Genomic DNA, 7,500 nt, shown 5'->3' with positions numbered 1-7,500 from the left:
CTTTTTTTTTTTTTTTTTTTTTTTTTTTTAAAGAAAGATTATTATATTATTCGTGAAATTTTCCAAAGAGATTAAAGCACCTGGTATTCCCAGGCAGTCTCTCATCAAAGTGCTAACCAGACCTAAACCTGCTAAGATTCAGAGATCGGGCATTGACTCTATTTTTTGGCAAAATTATTATATACTAAGTGAAAAATGTCCAAAAAGCTTACAGCACCTGGTATTCCCAGGCGGTCTCCCATCCATGTACTAACCAGGCCCAAACCTGTTAATATTCAGAGATCGGGCATTGACTCTATTTTTTGGCAAAATTATTATATACTAAGTGAAAAATGTCCGAAAAGCTTACAGCACCTGGTATTCCCAGGCGGTCTCCCATCCAAGTACTAACCAGGCCCAAACCTGCTTAGCTTCCGAGATCAGACGAGATCGGGCATAGCCAGGTTGGTATGGCCATAAGCGAAGACAGCAGCAAAGAGAGGGCTATTTAAAGACCAGCCAATCTAATCGCCAGTACATTATATAAGTAGGAAAGAAAACCCAAAAGCTTAAAGCACCTGGTATTCCTAGGCAGTCTCTCATCAAAGTGCTAACCAGACCTAAACCTGCTAAGATTCAGAGATCGGGCATTGACTCTATTTTTTGGCAAAATTATTATATACTAAGTGAAAAATGTCCAAAAAGCTTACAGCACCTGGTATTCCCAGGCAGTCTCCCATCCATGTACTAACCAGGCCCAAACCTGCTAATATTCAGAGATCGGGCATTGACTCTATTTTTTGGCAAAATTATTATATACTAAGTGAAAAATGTCCAAAAAGCTTACAGCACCTGGTATTCCCAGGCGGTCTCCCATCCAAGTACTAACCAGGCCCAAACCTGCTTAGCTTCCGAGATCAGATGAGATCGGGCATAGCCAGGTTGGTATGGCCGTAAGCGAAGACAGCAGCAAAGAGAGGGCTATTTAAAGACCAGCCAATCTAATCGCCAGTACATTATATAAGTAGGAAAGAAAACCCAAAAGCTTAAAGCACCTGGTATTCCTAGGCAGTCTCTCATCAAAGTGCTAACCATACCTAAACCTGCTAAGATTCAGAGATCGAACATTGACTCTTTTTTTTTTTTTTTTTTTTTTTTTTTTTTTTAATGAAAGATTATTATATAATTCGTGAAATTTTCCAAAGAGATTAAAGCACCTGGTATTCCCAGGCAGTCTCTCATCAAAGTGCTAACCAGACCTAAACCTGCTAAGATTCAGAGATCGGGCATTGACTCTATTTGTTGGCAAAATTATTATATACTAAGTGAAAAATGTCCAAAAAGCTTACAGCACCTGGTATTCCCAGGCGGTCTCCCATCCAAGTACTAACCAGGCCCAAACCTGCTTAGCTTCCGAGATCAGATGAGATCGGGCATAGCCAGGTTGGTATGGCCGTAAGCGAAGACTGCTGCAAAGAGAGGGCTATTTAAAGACCAGCCAATCTAATCGCCAGTACATTATATTATTCGTGAAATTTTCCAAAGAGATTAAAGCACCTGGTATTCCCAGGCAGTCTCTCATCAAAGTGCTAACCAGACCTAAACCTGCTAAGATTCAGAGATCGGGGCATTGACTCTATTTTTTGGCAAAATTATTATATACTAAGTGAAAATGTCCAAAAAGCTTACAGCACCTGGTATTCCCAGGCAGTCTCTCATCAAAGTGCTAACCAGACCTAAACCTGCTAAGATTCAGAGATCGGGCATTGACTCTATTTTTTGGCAAAAATTATTATATACTAAGTGAAAAATGTCCAAAAAGCTTACAGCACCTGGTATTCCCAGGCAGTCTCCCATCCATGTACTAACCAGGCCCAAACCTGCTAATATTCAGAGATCGGGCATTGACTCTATTTTTTGGCAAAATTATTATATACTAAGTGAAAAATGTCCAAAAAGCTTACAGCACCTGGTATTCCCAGGCGGTCTCCCATCCAAGTACTAACCAGGCCCCAAACCTGCTTAGCTTCCGAGATCAGATGAGATCGGGCATAGCCAGGTTGGTATGGCCGTAAGCGAAGACAGCAGCAAAGAGAGGGCTATTTAAAGACCAGCCAATCTAATCGCCAGTACATTATATAAGTAGGAAAGAAAACCCAAAAGCTTAAAGCACCTGGTATTCCTAGGCAGTCTCTCATCAAAGTGCTAACCATACCTAAACCTGCTAAGATTCAGAGATCGAACATTGACTCTTTTTTTTTTTTTTTTTTTTTTTTTTTTTTTTTTTAATGAAAGATTATTATATAATTCGTGAAATTTTCCAAAGAGATTAAAGCACCTGGTATTCCCAGGCAGTCTCTCATCAAAGTGCTAACCAGACCTAAACCTGCTAAGATTCAGAGATCGGGCATTGACTCTATTTGGTTGGCAAAATTATATATACTAAGTGAAAAATGTCCAAAAAGCTTACAGCACCTGGTATTCCCAGGCGGTCTCCCATCCAAGTACTAACCAGGCCCAAACCTGCTTAGCTTCCGAGATCAGATGAGATCGGGCATAGCCAGGTTGGTATGGCCGTAAGCGAAGACTGCTGCAAAGAGAGGGCTATTTAAAGACCAGCCAATCTAATCGCCAGTACATTATATAAGTAGGAAAGAAAACCCAAAAGCTTAAAGCACCTGGTATTCCTAGGCAGTCTCTCATCAAAGTGCTAACCATACCTAAACCTGCTAAGATTCAGAGATCGGGCATTGACTCTTTTTTTTTTTTTTTTTTTTTAAATGAAAGATTATTATATAATTCGTGAAATTTTCCAAAGAGATTAAAGCACCTGGTATTCCCAGGCAGTCTCTCATCAAAGTGCTAACCAGACCTAAACCTGCTAAGATTCAGAGATCGGGCATTGACTCTATTTTTTTGGCAAAATTATTATATACTAAGTGAAAAATGTCCAAAAAGCTTACAGCACCATGGTATTCCCAGGCAGTCTCCCATCCATGTACTAACCAGGCCCAAACTTGTTAATATTCAGAGATCGGGCATTGACTCTATTTTTTGGCAAAATTATTATATACTAAGTGAAAAATGTCCAAAAAGCTTACAGCACCTGGTATTCCCAGGCGGTCTCCCATCCAAGTACTAACCAGGGCCCAAACCTGCTTAGCTTCCGAGATCAGACGAGATCGGGCATAGCCAGGTTGGTATGGCCGTAAGCGAAGACAGCAGCAAAGAGAGGGCTATTTAAAGACCAGCCAATCTAATCGCCAGTACATTATATAAGTAGGAAAGAAAACCCAAAAGCTTAAAGCACCTGGTATTCCTAGGCAGTCTCTCATCAAAGTGCTAACCATACCTAAACCTGCTAAGATTCAGAGATCGGGCATTGACTCTTTTTTTTTTTTTTTTTTTTTAAATGAAAGATTATTATATAATTCGTGAAATTTTCCAAAGAGATTAAAGCACCTGGTATTCCCAGGCAGTCTCTCATCAAAGTGCTAACCAGACCTAAACCTGCTAAGATTCAGAGATCGGGCATTGACTCTATTTTTTTGGCAAAATTATTATATACTAAGTGAAAAATGTCCAAAAAGCTTACAGCACCTGGTATTCCCAGGCAGTCTCCCATCCATGTACTAACCAGGCCCAAACCTGTTAATATTCAGAGATCGGGCATTGACTCTATTTTTTGGCAAAATTATTATATACTAAGTGAAAAATGTCCAAAAAGCTTACAGCACCTGGTATTCCCAGGCGGTCTCCCATCCAAGTACTAACCAGGCCCAAACCTGCTTAGCTTCCGAGATCAGACGAGATCGGGCATAGCCAGGTTGGTATGGCCGTAAGCGAAGACAGCAGCAAAGAGAGGGCTATTTAAAGACCAGCCAATCTAATCGCCAGTACATTATATAAGTAGGAAAGAAAACCCAAAAGCTTAAAGCACCTGGTATTCCTAGGCAGTCTCTCATCAAAGTGCTAACCAGACCTAAACCTGCTAAGATTCAGAGATCGGGCATTGACTCTATTTTTTGGCAAAATTATTATATACTAAGTGAAAAATGTCCAAAAAGCTTACAGCACCTGGTATTCCCAGGCAGTCTCCCATCCATGTACTAACCAGGCCCAAACCTGCTAATATTCAGAGATCGGGCATTGACTCTATTTTTTGGCAAAATTATTATATACTAAGTGAAAAATGTCCAAAAAGCTTACAGCACCTGGTATTCCCAGGCGGTCTCCCATCCAAGTACTAACCAGGCCCAAACCTGCTTAGCTTCCGAGATCAGATGAGATCGGGCATAGCCAGGTTGGTATGGCCGTAAGCGAAGACAGCAGCAAAGAGAGGGCTATTTAAAGACCAGCCAATCTAATCGCCAGTACATTATATAAGTAGGAAAGAAAACCCAAAAGCTTAAAGCACCTGGTATTCCTAGGCAGTCTCTCATCAAAGTGCTAACCATACCTAAACCTGCTAAGATTCAGAGATCGAACATTGACTCTTTTTTTTTTTTTTTTTTTTTTTTTTTTTTTTTTTTTAATGAAAGATTATTATATAATTCGTGAAATTTTCCAAAGAGATTAAAGCACCTGGTATTCCCAGGCAGTCTCTCATCAAAGTGCTAACCAGACCTAAACCTGCTAAGATTCAGAGATCGGGCATTGACTCTATTTTTTGGCAAAATTATTATATACTAAGTGAAAAATGTCCAAAAAGCTTACAGCACCTGGTATTCCCAGGCAGTCTCCCATCCATGTACTAACCAGGCCCAAACCTGTTAATATTCAGAGATCGGGCATTGACTCTATTTTTTGGCAAAATTATTATATACTAAGTGAAAAATGTCCAAAAAGCTTACAGCACCTGGTATTCCCAGGCGGTCTCCCATCCAAGTACTAACCAGGCCCAAACCTGCTTAGCTTCCGAGATCAGACGAGATCGGGCATAGCCAGGTTGGTATGGCCGTAAGCGAAGACAGCAGCAAAGAGAGCAGCAAAGAGAGGGCTATTTAAAGACCAGCCAATCTAATCGCCAGTACATTATATAAGTAGGAAAGAAAACCCAAAAGCTTAAAGCACCTGGTATTCCTAGGCAGTCTCTCATCAAAGTGCTAACCATACCTAAACCTGCTAAGATTCAGAGATCGGGCATTGACTCTTTTTTTTTTTTTTTTTTTTTAAATGAAAGATTATTATATAATTCGTGAAATTTTCCAAAGAGATTAAAGCACCTGGTATTCCCAGGCAGTCTCTCATCAAAGTGCTAACCAGACCTAAACCTGCTAAGATTCAGAGATCGGGCATTGACTCTATTTTTTGGCAAAATTATTATATACTAAGTGAAAAATGTCCAAAAAGCTTACAGCACCTGGTATTCCCAGGCAGTCTCCCATCCATGTACTAACCAGGCCCAAACCTGTTAATATTCAGAGATCGGGCATTGACTCTATTTTTTGGCAAAATTATTATATACTAAGTGAAAAATGTCCAAAAAGCTTACAGCACCTGGTATTCCCAGGCGGTCTCCCATCCAAGTACTAACCAGGCCCAAACCTGCTTAGCTTCCGAGATCAGACGAGATCGGGCATAGCCAGGTTGGTATGGCCGTAAGCGAAGACAGCAGCAAAGAGAGGGCTATTTAAAGACCAGCCAATCTAATCGCCAGTACATTATATAAGTAGGAAAGAAAACCCAAAAGCTTAAAGCACCTGGTATTCCTAGGCAGTCTCTCATCAAAGTGCTAACCATACCTAAACCTGCTAAGATTCAGAGATCGGGCATTGACCCTTTTTTTTTTTTTTTTTTTTTTTTTTTTAAAGAAAGATTATTATATTATTCGTGAAATTTTCCAAAGAGATTAAAGCACCTGGTATTCCCAGGCAGTCTCTCATCAAAGTGCTAACCAGACCTAAACCTGCTAAGATTCAGAGATCGGGCATTGACTCTATTTTTTGGCAAAATTATTATATACTAAGTGAAAAATGTCCAAAAAGCTTACAGCACCTGGTATTCCCAGGCGGTCTCCCATCCATGTACTAACCAGGCCCAAACCTGTTAATATTCAGAGATCGGGCATTGACTCTATTTTTTGGCAAAATTATTATATACTAAGTGAAAAATGTCCGAAAAGCTTACAGCACCTGGTATTCCCAGGCGGTCTCCCATCCAAGTACTAACCAGGCCCAAACCTGCTTAGCTTCCGAGATCAGACGAGATCGGGCATAGCCAGGTTGGTATGGCCATAAGCGAAGACAGCAGCAAAGAGAGGGCTATTTAAAGACCAGCCAATCTAATCGCCAGTACATTATATAAGTAGGAAAGAAAACCCAAAAGCTTAAAGCACCTGGTATTCCTAGGCAGTCTCTCATCAAAGTGCTAACCAGACCTAAACCTGCTAAGATTCAGAGATCGGGCATTGACTCTATTTTTTGGCAAAATTATTATATACTAAGTGAAAAATGTCCAAAAAGCTTACAGCACCTGGTATTCCCAGGCAGTCTCCCATCCATGTACTAACCAGGCCCAAACCTGCTAATATTCAGAGATCGGGCATTGACTCTATTTTTTGGCAAAATTATTATATACTAAGTGAAAAATGTCCAAAAAGCTTACAGCACCTGGTATTCCCAGGCGGTCTCCCATCCAAGTACTAACCAGGCCCAAACCTGCTTAGCTTCCGAGATCAGATGAGATCGGGCATAGCCAGGTTGGTATGGCCGTAAGCGAAGACAGCAGCAAAGAGAGGGCTATTTAAAGACCAGCCAATCTAATCGCCAGTACATTATATAAGTAGGAAAGAAAACCCAAAAGCTTAAAGCACCTGGTATTCCTAGGCAGTCTCTCATCAAAGTGCTAACCATACCTAAACCTGCTAAGATTCAGAGATCGAACATTGACTCTTTTTTTTTTTTTTTTTTTTTTTTTTTTTTTTTTAATGAAAGATTATTATATAATTCGTGAAATTTTCCAAAGAGATTAAAGCACCTGGTATTCCCAGGCAGTCTCTCATCAAAGTGCTAACCAGACCTAAACCTGCTAAGATTCAGAGATCGGGCATTGACTCTATTTGTTGGCAAAATTATTATATACTAAGTGAAAAATGTCCAAAAAGCTTACAGCACCTGGTATTCCCAGGCGGTCTCCCATCCAAGTACTAACCAGGCCCAAACCTGCTTAGCTTCCGAGATCAGATGAGATCGGGCATAGCCAGGTTGGTATGGCCGTAAGCGAAGACTGCTGCAAAGAGAGGGCTATTTAAAGACCAGCCAATCTAATCGCCAGTACATTATATAAGTAGGAAAGAAAACCCAAAAGCTTAAAGCACCTGGTATTCCTAGGCAGTCTCTCATCAAAGTGCTAACCATACCTAAACCTGCTAAGATTCAGAGATCGGGCATTGACTCTTTTTTTTTTTTTTTTTTTTTAAATGAAAGATTATTATATAATTCGTGAAATTTTCCAAAGAGATTAAAGCACCTGGTATTCCCAGGCAGTCTCTCATCAAAGTGCTAACCAGACCTAAACCTG

At 40.3% G+C, this 7,500-nt stretch overlaps 13 non-coding genes across 13 annotated transcripts; all 13 read right to left on the bottom strand.

The window, feature by feature from the left end:
- Positions 1-342: 342 nt before the first annotated feature.
- Positions 343-461, bottom strand: LOC127994464 (5S ribosomal RNA). Its single transcript, XR_008167450.1, has one exon. It is a non-coding gene; the product is annotated as a 5S ribosomal RNA (ribosomal RNA).
- Positions 462-819: 358 nt separating this feature from the next.
- On the bottom strand, positions 820-938 carry LOC128007854 (5S ribosomal RNA). Its single transcript, XR_008179600.1, has one exon. It is a non-coding gene; the product is annotated as a 5S ribosomal RNA (ribosomal RNA).
- Positions 939-1,321: 383 nt separating this feature from the next.
- Positions 1,322-1,440, bottom strand: LOC128007842 (5S ribosomal RNA). Its single transcript, XR_008179589.1, has one exon. It is a non-coding gene; the product is annotated as a 5S ribosomal RNA (ribosomal RNA).
- Positions 1,441-1,936: 496 nt separating this feature from the next.
- Positions 1,937-2,056, bottom strand: LOC127997194 (5S ribosomal RNA). Its single transcript, XR_008170066.1, has one exon. It is a non-coding gene; the product is annotated as a 5S ribosomal RNA (ribosomal RNA).
- A 386-nt stretch (positions 2,057-2,442) lies between these two features.
- LOC128007830 (5S ribosomal RNA) lies at positions 2,443-2,561 on the bottom strand. The gene has a single exon (XR_008179578.1). It is a non-coding gene; the product is annotated as a 5S ribosomal RNA (ribosomal RNA).
- A 512-nt stretch (positions 2,562-3,073) lies between these two features.
- LOC128000491 (5S ribosomal RNA) lies at positions 3,074-3,193 on the bottom strand. Its single transcript, XR_008173273.1, has one exon. It is a non-coding gene; the product is annotated as a 5S ribosomal RNA (ribosomal RNA).
- A 511-nt stretch (positions 3,194-3,704) lies between these two features.
- LOC128008667 (5S ribosomal RNA) lies at positions 3,705-3,823 on the bottom strand. Its single transcript, XR_008180401.1, has one exon. It is a non-coding gene; the product is annotated as a 5S ribosomal RNA (ribosomal RNA).
- A 358-nt stretch (positions 3,824-4,181) lies between these two features.
- LOC128007818 (5S ribosomal RNA) lies at positions 4,182-4,300 on the bottom strand. The gene has a single exon (XR_008179567.1). It is a non-coding gene; the product is annotated as a 5S ribosomal RNA (ribosomal RNA).
- A 525-nt stretch (positions 4,301-4,825) lies between these two features.
- On the bottom strand, positions 4,826-4,944 carry LOC128008666 (5S ribosomal RNA). The gene has a single exon (XR_008180400.1). It is a non-coding gene; the product is annotated as a 5S ribosomal RNA (ribosomal RNA).
- A 522-nt stretch (positions 4,945-5,466) lies between these two features.
- Positions 5,467-5,585, bottom strand: LOC128008665 (5S ribosomal RNA). The gene has a single exon (XR_008180399.1). It is a non-coding gene; the product is annotated as a 5S ribosomal RNA (ribosomal RNA).
- A 516-nt stretch (positions 5,586-6,101) lies between these two features.
- Positions 6,102-6,220, bottom strand: LOC127994463 (5S ribosomal RNA). Its single transcript, XR_008167449.1, has one exon. It is a non-coding gene; the product is annotated as a 5S ribosomal RNA (ribosomal RNA).
- Positions 6,221-6,578: 358 nt separating this feature from the next.
- On the bottom strand, positions 6,579-6,697 carry LOC128007805 (5S ribosomal RNA). Its single transcript, XR_008179555.1, has one exon. It is a non-coding gene; the product is annotated as a 5S ribosomal RNA (ribosomal RNA).
- Positions 6,698-7,082: 385 nt separating this feature from the next.
- LOC128007794 (5S ribosomal RNA) lies at positions 7,083-7,201 on the bottom strand. Its single transcript, XR_008179544.1, has one exon. It is a non-coding gene; the product is annotated as a 5S ribosomal RNA (ribosomal RNA).
- Between the last annotated feature and the right edge of the window lie 299 nt (positions 7,202-7,500).

Source organism: Carassius gibelio, chromosome B22, assembly GCF_023724105.1.
Source record: "Carassius gibelio isolate Cgi1373 ecotype wild population from Czech Republic chromosome B22, carGib1.2-hapl.c, whole genome shotgun sequence".
Taxonomy (NCBI): Eukaryota; Metazoa; Chordata; class Actinopteri; order Cypriniformes; family Cyprinidae; genus Carassius; species Carassius gibelio.
The sequence above is the reverse complement of the archived record's forward strand: the minus strand, read 5'-3'. Positions and strand labels throughout refer to the sequence as shown.